This window comes from Lissotriton helveticus, chromosome 5_1 (assembly GCF_964261635.1).
Source record: "Lissotriton helveticus chromosome 5_1, aLisHel1.1, whole genome shotgun sequence".
NCBI lineage: Eukaryota > Metazoa > Chordata > Amphibia > Caudata > Salamandridae > Lissotriton > Lissotriton helveticus.
The window spans coordinates 897803075-897823736 of NC_136065.1; positions in this window are offsets into that span (position 1 = coordinate 897803075).

Consider the following 20662-nt stretch of genomic DNA (forward strand, 5'->3'; position numbering starts at 1 on the left):
ATATAACGAGCATGAAAATAGCATGAGCAAAGTAAATGAACGTGAGGTAAATATACTATAAGATAACATTGTAAAATAAAACATCGGAAGGAAAGGTCATTAGAATATTCATGGGGGTTTGCGAACTTCAGCTGCAACATGGATTAAAGGGGGATCTACTGGAGCGAAGGAGGAGAGATAGGTTACTAAAGGTATCCAGACAAGGTCCCGCTTAATTGCTAGGGAGACAGGGGTAACATAATTAGTGTCAAGTGGATGATGAAAACAGACTGCATTCCACCATGAGCGAAAGGAAACATCCTTAGTGTGTTTCCAATTAGATGTGATAATATGGAAAGCGACAGCTATCAAAAGGTCAAGGAGCTGATAATGGCGTGGGGATTGTGGGAGGTCAGGAGAGAGAGAAAGCCTAGAAAATAAGTGCGGGGGAAAAGGGGATTTGAAATTGGAAAATCTTTTGTATTTGGGCCCAAACTGAGTTCCAAAACCTTGATACAGGGGGGCAATCAAACAACATATGTTTTAGGTCAACAGAAGGACAAGGGCAAGACCAACATGAAGAAGTGGTTTTGAACGAAAAGCGTGACAGGGCAAGTGGGGTAAACAGAATTCTATTGTAAACGAAATATAGAGTTTGGGTGTTATTAGCAGCTCTAGAGGTCTTATGAAGTTTGGACCAGACTCTATCCCAAAGATGAACTGGCCAGTCTTGAGAGAGATCCGATTCCCATGCGGTTTTGATCTTGGACTTCACTCTGTCAACCGTGTAGCGGAAAGAGTTGTAAAGGGAGGAAGCCGAGGGAGTAGATTCCAATAACGAGGCCGTGGATCTACAAACTAAAGGAACATCAGTGGAGGGTGGCAGAGATTGAAGAAAGAGTGTAAGAGCTGGATAGAGCAGATCATATTGAAAACGGGCCCTAGAAGGTAAGGAGAAAGAGGACTGGAGAGCCGAGAAAGAGAGAGGGACACCGTGAGAGAGCAATTTAGAGATCCAACATAGACCTCGAGAGTGCCACACCTTCCAGTAAATAGTGCGGTTACAAATTTTAAGAAGTGAATTATGCCATATAGGTTGTTCGTGGACGGAGAGAAGGGAGGGATAAGACGAGGTCAAGAAAGGATGAAGAAGATTGCGGCAATGGGAAATGATAGGAGTATGATGGCGTGAAGGACAAAAGCTCACGGAAGTTAAAGGGAGAGATAAAGGAGGATTCCATAAGTAACCAGATGGGGGATAGAAAGGGAGATCAGAGGAAAGCCACCGAGTTGATTGTTTCAGAGAGAAAGCTCGATGACATTCTCGAAAGTCAGGGAAACTAACACCGGCCTGAGCCTTGTCCTTTCGCAAGGAGGCTAGAGCAATCCGCAAACGTTTACCATGCCATAGGAATTTTAGTAGTAAAGAGTCGATCCTTTTAAAAAGAGAAAACGGGATACATATAGGGAGCATAGAAATAGTATATAGAAGGAGGGGAGAAAGTATCATCTTTATAGAGTTAAGTCGTCCCCACCAGGACAGAAAGAGTGGATGCCAACGTGTGATAGCTGTCTCCATTTTCTTGGAAACATAGTCAAAATTCAACTTGAGGGTATCCGATAATAGCGGGGAAAACCAAACACCTAAATATTTGATTTTAGAGGGTTGCCAAGAGAATCCAGATTGTATGAAAAAATGTTTGTGGCACAGAGAGTTCAAAGGAAGGATTTCACACTTTGCAACATTGAGGCGGTAACCAGAAACCGCGGAGAAAGAAGAGACTTGCTGCAGAAAAGGAGGCAGAGAAGAAGAAGGATCAGAGCAATAAAAAAGAATGTCATCAGCATAAACTGAAAGCTTAACCTGATGAGAAAAAAATTGAAAACCAGAAATTTTGTCATCCTGATGAATCTCAGTAAGAAAGGGTTCTAAAGCTAAAACAAATAATAGAGGGGATAGGGGGCAACCCTGTCGAACACCTCTGTGTAAAGGGAAATAGTCTGAAGTCGTACCATTAACAAAGATGGAGGCTTGGGGGTTAGAGTAAAGTAAGGAAACAATAGAAATAAAATTGGAGGGAACACCAAACCAACGAAGAGCCTGGAACATGAAATCCCATCCAATCCTATCAAAAGCTTTCGCCGCATCTAAGGAGATAGCTGCCAAAGGAAGGTCCAACAAGGAAGCCCTGCTGAGAATATTAAGGAAGACTCGTGAGTTATCGGAAGAAAGACGGCCTTTAACAAAACCGGACTGTTCGGGGCCAATTAAATCCGGAAAAGGGGGTCCAAGCGCAAAGCTAGGATCTTAACTAATATCTTGTAATCCGTGTTAACCAGGGAGATTGGGCGGTAGTTCTTGCATAGGGTATGGTCTTTGTCTTCCTTGGGAATCAAGCAAATTAAGGCCTGTTGGAAGGAACCACTCGAAGATCCTGCTGCCAGAAAAGATTGAAGTAAAAGAAGAAGTTTAGGAAGGAGGAGAGAGGCAAAATGACAATAGAATTCAATGGTGAAGCCATCAGGGCCAGGAGCCTTCCCATGTCTGAGCTTAGAAACAGCATGGGATATTTCGGAAAGTGATACGTCTACATCCAAAGATTTCAGATTAACATGGGACGTTGGAGGAGAAGGAAGAGTCTGAAAATAGGAGAGAAGGTCCGTGGGGGTCGGAATTTGTTCAGGGGTGTAGAGAGTGTCATAAAATGTGAAAAATTCTGTAAGAATTTCTTTATCCTTAAATCGGGATTCGCCAGAGGAAGTTCGAATGGATTCAATCTTTATGCGTTCCTTCCTAATTTTCAAATAGTTAGCAAGGAGCTTCCCCATCTTATTCTTACCACCATAATATCGAGAGTTGCATTTTAATAAAAGATTAGAAGCGGCTTCAGTTGTAAATTTATTTGATGAAATGTTCGCCTCAATACGTTTTTTAAGGGAGGAATCAGAGTTGGAAGAATGATAGTCAATCTCCAGGCGCTTGATGTCAGCCAGAATTTTAGTAGACTTGGCCTCTCTGAGTTTTTTCCGTCTCGCCACAAAGTTGATGATAAACCCTCTAGAGGCTGCTTTGAAGGAGTCCCAAACTATAACAAAAGAAGAGCCAGGGATGTGATTGAGAAGGAAAAATTCAGTGGCAAATGAAGAAAAATCAGAACAAAAAACAGGATCTTGTAAGAGGGCATTATTGAAACGCCATCTGCCAGAGTGAGGGGAAAAGGGAAGGAGATCCAGATCCATAAAAACAGGGGTATGGTCAGAAAGGAGAATGGAGCCTATTTCGGAGCGGATGGCATGTTGGGAAAGGGATTTGCTAAGGAAAAAATGATCAATACGGGACTGGGATTGGTGAGGAGGAGAGAAAAAAACTATATTCACTAAGGTCAGGATTGCACAATCGCCATATGTCAACTAAAGCATTATTCTTAGTGGTTTTGATGAATTGGGAATGCATTTTGGAGGGTATAAATTTAGCTTTTGAGCGACGGTCAAGGAAGGGATCCATAACTTGATTGCAGTCCCCACCAAAAAGGATGTAATCCCCAGAGAGGGAGGCCAATTTATCAGAAACCGAGGGCCAAAAGGATCTATCAACTCCAGTAGGGGCATACACATTAAAGAGAATAGGAGAAATATTGTCAACAAGAAAATTAACAATGACCCAACGGCCATTAGCATCACATTCATGAGAAAATGAAGAAACATTTAACTTTTTGTGCAATAAAATCACAACACCGTTTTTTTATCAACAGAGGGGGAGCAAAAAACATGACCCACCCAACTGCGCTTAAGCTTTAAAGCCTCTACTTCCGGGAAATGAGACTCCAGAAGGAGGGCAACATCAGTATGGAGTCTTGCCAGGTGAGATAACACCCTTTGCCTTTTAATGGGATTGTTTAATCCCTTAATATTCCGTGACGTAACACGGAATGGAACGACTAAAGAAAACAACTAGCAACAACATGCTCATTAAATGCAAATACAGAAAACAACTAAAAAGAAGTAAAATTGGTGATAAAAAGAAATACTTAGAAGAAAAGAAAAGAGAAAAGAAGATGGAGAGAAAGGTAAGGAGGGTAGAGGATACTGCAAAAGTAGAACAAGGAGAACGAATGAATAGCAATGTGAGAAAAGGAAGAGATGAAAAGAAAAGCGAGAAGGAAAGAGGAAGAAAAAAGACAGGAACAGAAAAGAGCAAGAAGACAGTACATGTCCAAAACGAACGACTGAGAGACATACTTACGAAACGGAAAAGACGCAAACGAGGACTGTGGTGGTAGCGCCAAGAGGAAGACGACGACGAGAACAGCAAGAGCGGACACCAGACCTCTATTACCACAAGTCCAGTGGGCAGTACACAAAGACAGTGGGATATGTCGGGGGTGGAAAAAAGAGGGAGCCATCTGTAAATAAGAGAAAGAGAAAAGGGGGTAAATGCATGGGTTGAGGAATAGATAAGAAAAAGGAAGAAGTGAAACAAACGGCAAATAGTTAAGGGAGAAATGACAACAATAAGAAGAAATTACAAGTAGAGAACAAATTCAACAGCATTGAAGAGTCTTCAATAACTTCAGCATCTGTAGAGAGAGTCAAACCGGTCTGGATACATCCATAACGTCAGGACTATGTTGACGGAGGAACGCTTGCAGGACAGCAGGATCGTCGTAGGTGGTGGTTTTGTCTTTGTAGGTAACCTTGAAGATGCATGGGTGGAGAAGACCATATCAAGCATTGAGGGCTCTAAGTTGCGGACGTGATTCCAAGAACCTTCTTCGTCTGTCCGCAGTAGCCTTGGAGACATCTTGAGACAGATACAGCAGATGACCTTCCCATAGGATTTGTTTCTTGAGTTTAGCGGCCGAGAGAACCTGCAAAAGGTCAGTGTATTGAAGAAACAGCACGATGACTCCTCTGGGTTTAGCAGAAACTTTAGGTCCAAGACGGTGGGCTCTCTGAATGTTGATGGAGGCTAGAGCAGGAGCATCTAGAATCTTTGAGAGAAAAGACTGAAAGAACGCAGTAGGGTTGGACCCTTCTGTAAGTTCAGGAAGACCATATAAGCGGAGGTTGTTCCTACGGTTTATATTTTCCAAATCCTCTGTCTGTCTCTTAAGAAGAAGGACCTCCGCCTCCAAATTAGGGATGCGTGAGCAGGAGGATTGAAGAGATTCTGTAGACTGGATGAGGACACGCGAGTCCATGGATGACCATTTGTCTTGCATGGCTTGCATGTTTTTAGTGGTGGCTTCCATGAAAGGTTTGAGAGCCCTTAATTCTTCCAGAATAAGATCCATGGACGAAGAAGCTGAGGTATTACCAGGAGAAGGGGGATCCTTTTCGAGACGTTTGGAGGAAGCTAAGGTGGAAGATATTTTGCCGCCAGTTTGGGATTTGGGAATAGCACCATGTGAAATGTCGGCCTTGGACATTGTGCCCTCTTCCATGTCCTGAAATGTGGAGTCAGAATCTGAGCCGACAGGTAGTTTAGTGACCGTAGACAGTTTCGAGTTGCGGAGCTTCCCCATGTAGGGCGCAAGGAAACTGGTGAAAAAGGAAGTGAAAGAGCACAATGTAGATAGCAGAAGTACAGCTGTGGTCAAGCAGGGGAGAAACCTGATGTACGCACTTGATGAAGAGTGCGAAAACATAGTAAATACCCCTACATGCGCAGAAACAAGCTCACAAAGTCCCACTTCTGAGGAAAAGTCACTTTGGTTTAAACAGAAAACACAGGATATGTAAATGAGCGTGCAGCGTTAAGTAACCACAGCCAGTGATAATATGAAAAAGAGAACTGCTAATGCAGAGCCAGGTTAAGCAGTAGAGGCAAAAAAGGCAAAAAACTGAGGAGGCATGGTTAAAAAAGCAGTATGCAGGAGAAATTAGGCAGGTGATATATTCCAAAAATCAGCTTGCATATGAAAAACAATAAGTGAAGGAGCGGTGGAGTAGATAAGAGCCAATATAGGCGTCATCATTCCTCTTTTAAAGCTCTTCAGTACAGTAGAAAGCACAATCCACCTTCCAGGAACACATTGCTGTGTGAGAAGAATGTGAAGCATTCAAAATGGCGGTCGGGATTATTAAATCCAAATTGCGGCATAAATAGAAGCAAACCGAGCCTCCCAGTGAAATATATCAATAGCTGAACTCACCGCATGACATAACAGTATCGTCTCTGAGAGGAGGAGACTCGAGGGAAGGCATGAGAAGAGCGGTCAGCTCCGTTCTCGAAGTGCGCAGCACCCTCAAAATGGCGGCCGGGGCCGAGTCGCCCGGTCCGTGGCGAGCAGAATCGCCAAAATCCCCGAAAAATCAATAAATATGGGGGCGCTGGGCTCACCTCACGTTCCCATCACCAGTGCAGTCCATGAAAAGCCAAAGCGTCCTGTGTAACTGCCGTAAACAGCAAAACTACGGAGGTCGGCGCCGGAGCTCCGGATCTACGCCGCCATCCCCGCTGACGCTCAAGCCACGCCCCTCAGACCACTGATTCTAATGCAAGCACTTGTCAGGAGATTGCATTTCCGGCCTACGACTTTAGCTAACATAAGAACGTATCACTTTAAGATTTACAGATTGGCATCACTCTATAGTATTTCAAATAACACATTTTATCCAATTATAAAAATATCATTGTTAACCAAATTTAAGATGTGAGTACTGTAAATTTCACAACACAAGTTCTTCATGTTAACGTTTTCTGCTACTTACATTCATTTTCTACGTTAATTCACCAAACTACTTGTCAGTCCTTATATAGGTCAGGTAGTTCCATTATTACATTTCACAATTTGAAAACCTCACGTTTACCTAATGCGGGTGCGCTCTACATATGATTATGATGCACCCCTACAAAATGAAATGAGATTTCTGCCCCATCAGGTGTTTTATCAACTTACAACTTTAAAAATGAATTCCTTCTATAATCTCTTTGTTGTATGCATTACATCAAAAGTTAGCACATATGTGAGGGAAGTGCTAAAAAGTGGAATGTGTTAATTTCTCAAAATCCCCATGCATTGCAAGTGTACTGCTGTGTCCACGGCACATAATCGATGTGTGGGATCCTTCTTAGTTTCTCTACGCATAGGAAATGGTACTGGAGGGGTATGCCTCATATATATTGTATGTTAGAGAGTGCATGCTCATCTCTGCGAAGCTGAGGATTGCAAAAAGCAGCCTTGTTTGTCCATCAGCAGAGGGGATGATCACATTAACATGCAAGTCTTAGTAGACTTTGGCTCAGCACTGTATGTTCCCCTTTAGCGAATGTAACACAGGAAATTTGGTTGCTGAGCTGCACTGTTTAAAAAAATTGGTAAATCTAGACCTTTGTTTCCAACGTGTATCGTTTGGCATGATGAATGAACCAATGAAATCTATTATCAGAAGTAACAAAGATGCTGTATGGATTTCCTCAGAGGAGAGGGACATGGTGAGTTGTTTGACAGCTGAGCAACTCAAGAAAAAGAAACACCGCGGGCACAACACTATTAAATGAAAGGGTGATATAAAAGCCTGGGTGACAAATTGGTGATGCATACTTCTCACAACTTCAAAAGTTTTTTCTTCTTAATGTTCATCCACCATTGAAACTTCACAAAGTTGGCAACCTTTTTTGGGGGAAAAAATGGTGAAAAATCCTGCACATGTAGTATGTTTAGGGAAGAACAAAACTTATTGTTTGTGGAATAATTCTCAAAAAAGTTAATGGAAGAGAGCATGTAGCAGAATACTATTTTACAAGCAGTTGAAGTTGTGGAGTTGTTAAATTGTCTGCCCTCATTTTTACTTGTCAAACCCCTAATTTACACCAGATGATGGGACGCCGAATCCCCTTGGCCTGGATGCAACCTCATGTCCTGCAGATAACTGCATGATTCAGTCCTGAACGTTCAACTCATTAACTCCCCTGTCTTAGGAGGGTTTATTAAGAGACAAATGAAATGAAACTTTGCTTGCAAAGTTATGTGAATTCAGAAATGTAGCATTAGTTTTCTGATATCACACGACTTCGCACAAAGTAAAATATCTCTAGCTAGCAAGCACGCTGTAAAGCAGGATATCTTGAAAGAGTAAGTCCTGTCCCATGGATAGTCTACTGCAGAAAATCTGTGACAATCTGTTACTACACAGGTATGAGGTGCAGGATTGGAGGAGACGATGGTGCGGGTACCGTGCAGTGCATGGAGCTACCGGACAGCTGTGGGCTTTTTAGCAAGGATGGTAGTGATGAGACTGTGGGTCAGTTATGGACTACTAAAGTGTCAGTGGTGGGGAATGATGGCAGTTGTAGTTCAGATGAAAATGCCCGAAGAACGTCCGATACTCATGATTAGGGAAGACCAGGGATCTAAATCAGGGCACAAGGGACTAAGGCTCCACGGTTTAATGTCCACCAGCTACCTTGCATTTTCCATCTGATACTGCCAGATTATCTTTCCTTTTTTTATGCTTCAATGAAGCGTTTAGCAGCAACCCGTAAAAAAGTTTTTGGGCCAGTTTCCTACTTTACAAAACTTGCCCTCGATGAATGAAGGAAATGCAGGATTCTTTTATTGCAGGAAGTTGCCTCTTCCTGCACAAAAACATTCCTGAAAGGCATATATCTCTATTCTACAGCACACAGAGGAAGAGTATTGCAATGTAGTGATTTGCGATGCTTGCGTTACTCCATATTTTTGGAACCACTCAGAGCCATGCAAAGTGTCTTAAAGTTTGCGTCCCTCTTGCAGCACGTTGTGTGGCGCAAGAGCGACACAACTGTCGTGTCGTCATGCCTGACCACATGGAGACAGGTCAGGCCAGGAGGAAGCGGAAGGGGCAGACAGGAAAAGGAGGAGTGGATAGACTGTAAGCCAGTAGCTTCCTGGCAGGGAATAAAGAAGGTTACCCTACCTTAGCTCTGTGTCCTGTGTCTGATTTGGGCGGGCTGCAGCGTGACAATGGCGACGAGGATGGGATGCCTCTACCCCACACACAACGTCGCGTAGCCCAGCCGAGAAATGGCCCCAACGACAAGCCAGCAGCTCCAGAAGCGCCGCTCCACAAGAAAGAGCGCGAAACAGACTGACGCCCGCACCGCTACCCTGGCTCACAGACGTCGTGCTGCCGTTTGAGGGAGCGGAGGGAAGAAGCATTTGCAGAGGCGCGCACAAGGAAAGTGCTCGTACAACAGTGCCTGATCGCAGAAGACGCGAAGAGCCCTGCAGAGCGGCATCGCGGTGAGCGCGAGTGCCCCAACCCCTCCGAGGTCAGAGAACCACGAGGGTGAGTCCCGCAGCGTAAGCGACCGCCGGACCAGTAAAGCGTGGCCTGAATGCATGCCAGATACTGCCGGGCCACAGTGACGACGTCTCACACGGCGGCCATCTTGAAGTCAGGCGCCGGCCCCTACCAAACCCACGCTTCGACTACGGCGGCCATCTTAGGGTCAGGCATGACCACAAAACCAAGTAGAAAAAAGCGGGAACACTTCTATTAACCTCATCTGCAAGCAAACGAAAAGCAGCAACAAGTAAAAGACCGCTAACATCACACAAAAGAAAGACAATAAAGAGCACATAATAAGCAAAGAAGGACCAGTAAGTGAATAACTACAGATCACTACTAAAGAATACAGAGACAACATGTCTGATACTGACGCTCAGAGCACCTCCACAAACGGAGGCACACCTACGCAACCCGGCACAACGATGATGCCTCAAGCAGCGTCCGTAGGAGCACCTTTCATGCGACAACCACAGCCGCTGGTGCTGACGCCTGGCAACACCATGGGGCCTGCCTGGAAGACCTGGAGCGAGGACTTCGAAGACTACATGGAAGGGTCCCTGGTACAAGACTCGAAACGCAAGCTGGTTGCATTGCGAAATCTCGCAGGCCAAGAAATAGCACAAATAATCAAAAAAATGCCCGACGCTGCCACTGCCACTTATGATGAAGTGAAGGCTGCCCTTGATAGGCGATTTCTGCACAAGCGCAATGTAGATTATGAACGCTACGTGTCCAACCTAGCCTCCCAAGAGAAAGGAGAGTGCATGGGCGACTTCATTACACGCATCAAGAGAATGACGCGCCACTGCGATTTTGAAAATTTCAAAACAGAAGACGCATTGCGGCTCCGCATCATCGACGGTTGCCGCTCAGAATCACTACGCAGACGCCTCTTAAAGAAGTCATACACCTTAGAACAGATTGAAGAACTCACAAGGATCAACGACCAAGCAGAAGACCATGCCAAGCGAATAGAAACACACAAGCCCGACCACAAAGAACACAAAGAGCACGCTCTTCGGGTGCAGACGCGCAAAACCATCCACCCAGGGATGAGCACGCATAGGACGAGCAAGTATCACCACAGCTCCCGAAAAATGTCACCTAAACGTGAATCACGTCACGCAAAGCATACTAGACCTGCACCTGCATGTTACCGATGTGGCCAAGACTATCCTCACTCGGGACAATGTCCAGCCATTGGTCAGCGATGTCACCGGTGCGGGAAGGACAATCACTTTGAGGTTGCATGTCAAGCAAGACAATCTACCCGGAGGTCTCCCACTCCACGATCTGGCACCCGACATCACGCACGAGCCGTGACGAGAAGAGAGAGTCACTCATCCGACTCATCAGGCTCCAGTATCCACTCGACACACTCTCACCAACGGCGAAGCCGATCCACAAGTATGCCTCGCCCTCGTCATCACACCACGAGGTCACGTCAAACCCACCGTTCCTCGTACAACAGCTCATCGTCACTCACCACAGTGTCACAAGACAGTGACGAGTACGTATGTAGGGTGTTTGACTCATCAACAATGCTACAGGACAGCGATGAATATATTTGCATGGTGGCTGACCCGGACCGGCTAAAACGATATCCGAAACTAGACATTATGATAGGGGACCATCCAGCGAAGTTTGTCCTGGACTCAGGTGCCTCGTTGAACTATATCTGTGCGCTAGAGTACCACAAGATGAAGACCCGGCCCAAACTCGAGCCAGCGGCGGTTCGCATCTTCACGTGGATGTGCCGGAAACCACTGCCATGTCTCGGTCGATTCCATACCACACTGACTTTCAAAAATAGGAAAATTCCAGCATATGTCCATGTCGTGGAAGGACCTGACTTTGCTGATTGCCTGCTCAGTCTGCCAACAGCTGAACGACTGAAACTGGTAGAGCTATTGTACATGACCGAAGACGCCCCTGACATCGTGGCGAAGTTTCCCAAACTCTTCAAAGGTTTGGGCAAGTTGAATCATTTCAAAGTGAAGCTCCATATCAACGAAAACATCACACCTGTTGCTCAGCACCACAGGAAAGTGCCTTTCCACCTACAACAAGCAGTTGATGATGAGTTACAAGACCTTTTGCAAACGGACATCATAGAGCGCACATCTGGACCCACCCCATGGGTATCCCCCGTCGTGGTGGTCCCAAAGAAAGGACAAGACAACAAAGTCAGGCTATGCGTGGACATGAGAGCGCCCAACACCGCCATCGAGCGAGAACGCCACCCAGGGCCACACATAAGTGATATGATCACGAAACTGAATGGTGCCACAATATTCTCAAAACTCGACCTGAACAAAGGTTACCACCAATTAGAGCTCCACGAACAATCACGATATATCACAACATTTACCACGCATCAAGGCCTGTTCCGTTATAAACGCCTAAATTTTGGCATTTCATCAGCCGCCGAAATCTTCCAGGAAACAATCCGAAGGGTCATTCAAGGGATCCCGAATGCATTCAACTACAGTGACGACCTACTAGTTTTCGGCAAGGATCAGGTTGAGCATGACACTGCCTTGGACAGAGTGTGCCATGCACTTCTGAAAGCAAACCTGACGCTGAATGCCGACAAATGCGAGTTCCATAAACACACCCTCAAATTCTATGGACACACGTTCTCAAGCGAAGGAATGACGCCAGACCCCGACAAGGTAGCTGCGCTTGCCGACACTCCGACACCCAGAGACGTAAGTGATCTCCGCTCCTTCTTGGGAATGGCAAGCTACTGTGCGCGATACATTCGGGACTACGCCACCATCAGCTACCCACTTCGAGAACTAACGCGTCAAGGCCAACCCTTTGAGTGGTCACAAGCATGTGCCAAAGCCTTCACAGAAATCAAACAAGCTGTTAGTTCTGCCATCAACCTAGCATACTTTGACACGCATAAGAGGACAGAGATCACCGTTGACGCAAGTCCGGTGGGCCTGGGCGCCATTCTAGCTCAATACCGTGAACACTCTGACCAGAGACACATCATTGCATACGCTAGTCGCAGCCTCACGGACACGGAAAAAGCGTACTCCCAGCCAGAGAAAGAAAGCCTGGCTGTAGTATGGGCGTGTGAACACTTTCACCTCTTCGTGTACGGCAAACACTTTACCATCATCACTGACCATCAAGCCCTACTCACCATATTTGGCAATCCCAACGCCAAGATGCCGCCTCGCATCGAGCGGTGGGGTCTGCGACTACAAGACTACGTGTACACGATTGTCCACAAACCAGGCAAGGCTGAAAACCCAGCGGACTATATGTCTCGACACCCCTTGCCAAGTGTCACGACTGCTCAGTCGCTAGCCGACGACTACATTCATTTCGTCATTGATGCTGCGTGCCCCCCGGCAGTCCCTCTGGAGGCTATCCAAGAAGCATCCGCCTCAGACCCAACGATTCAAGCAGTCATGACCCACGTGCGCGCCAATTCCTGGCGACATGCCAAAAACATCGCTCCTGGCTCGGAACCACACCTCCATGACCTCACGGCGTTTCAGCGCGTCCATGATGAACTGTCCATCAGTGACAATGGCCTTCTCCTGAGAGGGGGGAGGATTGTGATCCCGCACAAGCTACGCCAAGGAATTGTCAACCTAGCTCACGAAGGCCACAGAGGCATGAACGCCACAAAGAAGACCTTGAGAGAACGAGTCTGGTTCCCCTCTCTTGATCTAATGGTAGAGACAACCCTAAAGGACTGCATGACTTGTCAACTAGTGAGTCGCGAAGAACACCCGGCACCACTCCAAATGTCCGAACTACCAGACGGGGTGTGGAAACAAGTTGCGGTTGATTTCTTCGGACCACTACAATCCGGACAGTACATCATGGTTGTCATGGATGAGTACTCGAGATTTCCTTTCGCACACATGATACCATCCACCAGAGCAACGGCCGTCATTCCTGTATTGGATGACATCTTCGCAGCATGGGGCGTCCCTTCAAGAGTCAAGTCTGACAACGGACCACCGTTCAACGGCCAGGAATTCGCTGAGTTCGCGAAACATCTTGACTTTAAACATCAAAAGATCACCCCACTGTGGCCACAAGCCAACGGCATGGTGGAGCGATTCATGGGAACACTGAAGAGAGCCATCCAACAAGCGGAGGTGACACGCCGAGACGTCCAGCAAACCTTAAATGAAGTATTGAGGGCATACCGGACCACTCCCCACAACACCACGAATCAGTGCCCGGCCACAATAATGCTGGGGAGAACGCCCAGGACACGAGTACCCACGATAAACACGACGTCTCCACCACGGACAGTCACTGTTGACCACGACACACTGGTCGACATCGACAGAGAGAAGAAGCAGAAGATGAAAACGTATGCAGACCGTCGCCGACATGCCAAAGATGCCGACATCCGTGAAGGAGACTGGGTCATAGTAAGAGGAGACCGGCGAACGAAAGCGGACAGCCGACACCTGAATCTTCCCCTACAGGTTCACAAGAGGAAAGGAACCATGATTACAGCCAAAGCTGATCATAAGCAAATAACGAGGAACATATCCCACTTCAAGAGACACAATCCTGTGCACAGACAAGAAACATCCTCAGGCAAAACTTCAAGTGACCCCGCCAGCCAAAGTGACAGCAACGATGTCCACTACCATCAATCTTCGAGAACGACCAGTGGTCCTGATCGGCGCAGCCAAACACCAGAACGAGAGGCTCGCCCCATACGTCAGGTGAGGAAACCACGGCGACTCGTCGAAGAAATGTAGCATCACTTCTTTGTACAAAAGGGGGAGATGTCGTGTCGTCATGCCTGACCACATGGAGACAGGTCAGGCCAGGAGGAAGCGGAAGGGGCAGACAGGAAAAGGAGGAGTGGATAGACTGTAAGCCAGTAGCTTCCTGGCAGGGGATAAAGAAGGTTACCCTACCTTAGCTCTGTGTCCTGTGTCTGATTTGGGCGGGCTGCAGCGTGACAACAACTGCCTCATAAATGAGGCCCTTATAGTTTTAATGACAAAAGGCACAGTGGCTCAACACAACCTCCTTCTCAGAAGCAGAAGAATTTACCGAACAGGGACGGGAACTGCAGTTAAGGGACTGCAGTCTACTCGTTGGCCTTCATGGCCCTCTGTTGCTGCAGGAGCCATTACCTGCTGCTTTGAAGAACTTCAAAGTATCTATTTAAAAAAAAAAACTTTTTAGGCTTTACACTAGGGTTGTAACACGGGTTACTTCTGCCCCTTTGGGGCACGGAGTATTCACATTTAGGGGCCCTTCTTTCAGCAAAAGCATGTGAATATCAAAGTGAAATGGGAGTGCGAGGGGCCCTTCCTCACACTCTGCAGAGGGCCCCATCATGTTGTGTTATGCCACTGTGTGACACTTCCCAAAAGCTTGCAATGGTAAAAAAAAAAAAATTTGCAAAGTTGAGATTCAGGAGACTTTGCAACTGTTTTACACTCCTAATATTAATAATACAAGGCTGGATGACTTAACAGAAAGTATGTACCTCAAATCTACAGATTCGAATCTAGTCAATAACAGTTCCATATGGTACGAGTTTGCTTGGCTCCTATATGTAAAATTTCTAGGGCTACTTCAAACTTTAGCAATTCCCTATGTCATGATTGAGGGAAGCACAATAGTGACACTCAGAGCAAAAAGTATATTAGAAAAATACAAAATGTTTATTGATATTTTTTTGTAATATTAATTAATTATTAAATATGACGTACAAAAACATAAAAATACATTGGAGAACATAATTGACAGACATTAGCTACAAAGACCTTCACAGGCGCACGACATCCTTACCACTTTCTCTCAATACCATATATCCTGAACACACACACAGATATAAATTTCGTAATAATGTTGTCACAGATAAAGTGATATGAATGCTACACGGTATATAATGACCAAAACAGTGATTGTTTTCTTGGATAGATTGTCAGGTCTTTTAGCTGAAAAACGGGTGCACGGCTGACTCAACGCGCGTTTCGACAGAAACACTGTCTTCATCAGGAGTTACACCTCTGAAAGCTGTGCTCTGAAAAGAATGACAATATATGAAAGGCAATCAAAAAGCATACTTAATCAAATTGTGTCACTATTGTATTGCAAATGCATTCAATAATCAAAACAGTGGGCAAACCTTAAGGATAAAGGCAAATTCTCACATTCACTTTCTAATGAGAAAAGCGAGCCCAAAGAAAAAAAGTTAAAGAAATAATGACCCAAACATACATGTAAAAGGTTGAACAGACTGATATACCAAACGAGATAGGCAAGGTGACAATCTGTACAATTCAAAAGACCAAGATGAAAAATGACAAGACAAAAGTGAAAAAAATGAAAAACATTCTTACCAAAAAGTAACAAGATGACGTCTCCAAGGTAAGAGTACACAAAAACAAGATGATCTTCCGTGAAAAAAGAGTTCTATCTAGATAGATATAAAATGGGTACAATGAAAGGTGGAGGGGTGCAATGGACCAAAATTCCCTATCTCTCAACATATGAAAGATTAAACGATCAGAAAAAAAGGGAAAAGAAGGAGGGGGGGGAGTTTGGACAGGGGGGGAGGCAAGGGGCGGGGGTGAAACAGAGGGGGGTGGAAAGGGGTTTGTTAATGGTACTTACCTAGAAAAAACCCAGGATAAAAAGGATTCAGGAGGAACAATGTCCTTAAACGATGTGGATCCAATAAGCCAGGATGATACAATGGTGAAGAAGGGTATATCAACACTGGAGTATATTAATAGATGGCTCTGCAAAATATCAAAGAAACCAACCTATGTTGGGATATATTAAAGTAAAATGAAACCCAGTGTAGGAAAGAATCATGAATTTAAACTGATTTGAGTGTGTGAATATAGACTATTACCTCAGGATGAAGGAATCTATCTCGAGCCCGAGATAAAAATAAGAGGTCCAATAATCGTGAATGGTTCAATACTGAAAGAATCAGAAAATAGAAAGGAAGATGTTTTTACAGAGTTATCACTGCAAGCGAACTGAAACTATTTAAAAATGATGAAACAACCAGGATGATGGTCAAAACCATTGAGTACGTACCATTATAAAAAAAGGAATGGTAGGGACATGGCACAAACTAAGCTTCTAGTGCTGAATGTACTGAAGCTGAAAAATAAATGATAGACTGAGAATACGATACAGTGTCTCGGTGTAATAATAAAAAAGACACTTTCTATGATGCCATATAAACGTTGATGTCGTATCCCGTGGCTATGATCCACACGGCAGTCACAGGACACAGGTGATTGTAGATATCTCTTTTATTGATTTCGCAGGAGCGCGGCGCAGCGCGTCGGTCCTCTGGTCAGTCCTGGGCTTCTCTGTCCACTTCCTGTCCCTACAGGATGTGGTGTCCAGTGACCTGGTCACTGCCCTATGACCCACAGGGTCCTAGTGCCCTGTTGTCGGTCAACCTACAGTCACGGCTGCTACATCTCCCCCTTTGTCGCAAACAAAAGTTCTTTGTCACATGCACAAAGTTTTTGGTATGTCAGCGTTCTTCATCTTCGTCCCCCTCTTGTTCACATGCTTGCTGATAGCTGTGGAGGGAGAGAGAGAGAGAGAGAGAGAGAGAGAGAGAGAGAGAGAGAGAGAGAGAGAGATAGAGAGAGAGAGGGTTTCTTTGTTCTACATCTCTTCAATGAGTCTTTGTGGCTTCCTGCACATTCTGCTTGGTCTTGTCTCTCTGCTGGTTTCTTGCTCTCTGTTTTCCACTTTTGGTGGTGTTGCCGCTGGTCCTTCATCTTCCACCGTGAGCTCCTTGAAGTGGGAACTGTTTCTCGTTATTCTTTGATGGTCCGATGCTGCCGTCACCATTGATCCCTTCACTTTGGTCACTACTAGCGGATCCTTTGAAAATGGGCTGCCTGACTTCCGTTGTTGTCTCTATCTCACCACCACCAGGTCTCCTTCATTTAACTGAGGTTCTGATGCGTGTCTCATCTTATCAGCATATTCTTTCATTTTCCTCTTAGCTTCATGATCTCTTTCCACCATGTCACTTCGGTCTGTGCTTATCTTTGCATCTATTTGAGGCAGTCTTGTTTTGCTTGATCGTCCCAAAACCAGTTCCGCTGGGCATCGACCTGTGGAGCTGTGAGGGGTGTTTCTGTAGTCTCTCAGCACTTGACATATTGCTTGTCCAATCGATATTTGTGTCAGTTTTGCTCGCTGGATGGCTTTCTTTTTTAGTCCCCATAAATCGTTCTGCCATTCCGTTGGCCTGTGGCCACAGGGGTGTTATCTTCCGATGCTTGATCCCCAAATATTCCATGAATCGACGGAATTCTTCTCCAGAAAATGGAGGGCCATTGTCCGTTTTCAATGTTTGTGGGGAGCCCCAGGCAGCAAAAATGTCACCTAATGCTGGTAATGTGGCGCTTGCTGATGTCGACGATATTTCTCTCACAATTGGGAATCTTGAGAATTCATCAATGACCACTAGCAAGTACTTTCCAGTCTCTAGTGGTCCATAAAAGTCTGATGCCAGCTCAGTCCATACTGCCGGTGGCAGTTCTGACATGTGCAACGGTGCTGGTTTGGAAGGTGGTCCCGTTACTTGACAGACATGACAGTGTGCTACTTCTTCTTCCACCATGTTGTCCAGTCCTGGGAACCACACTTTTTCTCTCAGCATCTTCTTTGTCGCTACAATGCCTCTATGCGATTCGTGAGCTAGTTCAATTGTTCTTTTCCTTAGTTGGTAAGGTACCACAATTCTTGATCCTCTCATTAGAATTCCGTTCTCAGTTTCAGATAGTTCTTCACTTATCTTTTTGAAGGCCAGCAGTTCTTCTTTTATGACCCCTTCTCCTGCGGGGCTGTTATTGTTAATGTGTCTCCATCTCTGTTGTCGCACTACGTCCCCAATTGCCTGCATTGTCGGGTCTCTTTTTGTTTCTCGCTCTAGTTCTGCAATCGTTATTGACGCTGGAGTGTTCTGTTTTAGGATGAAATTTAGGTATTCGTCTGCCATGGTGGTGCCATTTTCTCGATGGGGAAGCGGGTGCAGTGACATATAGTCAGCTGGGTTGTGCTCCTTTCCAGGCTTGTGAACAATTTTAAAGTTGTAGTCCATCAGCCTGATCCCCCATCGTTCAATTCTTGGTGGTATTTTGGCGCTTGGGTTTCCATAGATGGTAATTAGTGCTTGGTGGTCTGTTACAATCGTGAATGGCTTCCCATAGATGAACATGTGGTAGTGCTCACATGCCCATACTACCGCCAGACTCTCCTTTTCTGGTTGAGAGTATGCTCTCTCAATGTCTGACAGGCTCTTTCTTCCATATGCTACGATCCATCGTGGCGAGTCTTTTCCATGTTTGTGCTGTGCCAGTATTGCGCCCAGACCTACTGGGCTGGCGTCCACTGTCAGTTCAGTACATAGGTGCGGGTCAAAATATGCCAGGTGGTCTACTGCCGTTACTGACGCCCTTATCTCTTCAAATGCCTTGCTGCATTCTGTGGTCCATTCAAACATTTGGCCCTGCTTCGTTAGTTCTCGCATGGGGTGCTCACTGTTGCAAAATCCTTGATGTATCGTGCACAATAGCTGGCAAGGCCAAGGAATGAGCGCACATTAGCTAGATCTTTTGGTTCTTTTGCCTTCTCTAGGGTGTCCACTTTACTGCGATCTGGTCTCATTCCTTTCTTCGAGAAGATGTGTCCGAAGAATACCAGTTCTTCTCTTCCCAGTTCACATTTTCTTTCGTTTACGGTCAAACCCACGTCCTCCAGCTGCGAGCATACTTTCCTCAATGCTGTGTCATGTTCCTCGTCCGACTTGCCGAATACCAGGATATCGTCACTGTAGCTCAGGCTGTTTTTGATTGGTCTAATGATCTGTCTGATTGTTTCTTGGAAGATCTCGGCTGCTGATGATATTCCAAAGCTTAACTTCTTGTAGCGAAACAAACAAGGTGTGTTGAGAACGTTGTTATGTATCTTGACTGTTGGTCCAGCTCTAGTTGGTGATATCCCTTACATAGGTCTAGCTTTGAAAATCTTCTCGTTCCCGTCAAACAGCTGATCATGTCATCTAGATGTGGCCCCGGATGTCGTTCTCTTTCAATGGCTGTGTTGGGTATTCTCATGTCCACACATATTCTTATTTGTGTAGTGTCCTTTTTTGGTACAGCAACTATTGGGGATACCCATGGCGTTGGCCCTTCAGCTGGTTCGATGATGTCCTGTTCTAGCAGTGCCTTTATTTCTTCTTCTACCTGCGGTTGTAGATGGATGGGTACCCTTCGGTGATGTTGGGCGACAGGTCTGACTGATTCATTGATGTGCAGTGTGATCTGTCGTCCTTTCAGCTTTCCAAGTCCTTTAGTTAGCTTTGGGTATTCTCGTAAGATGCTTCCTTTGTCAGATACGTGATATGTCATCTGTAGGAGGCCCATGACCTTCGCTGTGACATTGCTTAGTAAACATGGTACGGGGATGTCTCCTCGTAGCACATGAATTTCTTCTGTGACAGTCTTGCCCTTGTGCGTCATGGTGTCCGTGAATTTTCCCATGTTGGTTACTGGATTTCTTGCACCCCAGGTAAACACTCATACATTGGGTTGTTGTAGGTGTGGTTTTCTCTTCATTTTTTCGTATTCTGTGGCGCACATAATGTTGCACGTGGCCCCGCTGTCTAGTACAAATTCTGCTTGGTGTGGCCCTACGTCTATGGTCACCCAGTCTGTCTTTTTTATTGACTGCTTATCCACCAGCCTGATGTTTTCTTCCTCATGCCCTTCGTCTGTGGACATGAGGTATAGGCGTTCCACTTTCTCTGCTGCTTCTTCTTCTTCATCTCCCGATTCCAGCGACGAGCTCCTTGCAGTTGCTTCCATGTGACGCACATGTCGGTTTGCTGTTGTTCTCGGTCTCCCTGTCCTTCCCCGTTCATTCTTGAATTGCATTCCTTGGCACATGTTGGCGAAATGGTTGCTTCTGTTGCATTTTCGACAGATCTGACCAAATGCTGGGCACGTTCCTCGACGTGGAAATTCCAGCCCGCATCTGTAACATTGTGACCCTTGTTGTTTTCGTGTCACCTGGTCCTTCGACCCTTTCTTCCAGTTTCCAGTCTGACCCGTGTCTGTTATTCTGTGAACTTGCTCCTCTCGTCGGTCCATTTGTCTTGCATGTGCCATCGCCCTTGCCTCTGCTCTCGTTAGATCTAAAATTCTTTCTAGCGTGGTTGGTTCCTTTAGTATTCTCGTACGAAAATCTGTGTCACGACATCCTTCTATCAGTCTTAGGCGGATGGCCTGCTCATTGTCGTATTTTTCAAACTCACAATGGGCCACTAGTTTCCTGAGCCTCGTTGCAAAGTCATCCATTGACTCCTCCGGTTGTTGAAAAGCTATGTTGAAACTGTACCTTTCAAAGT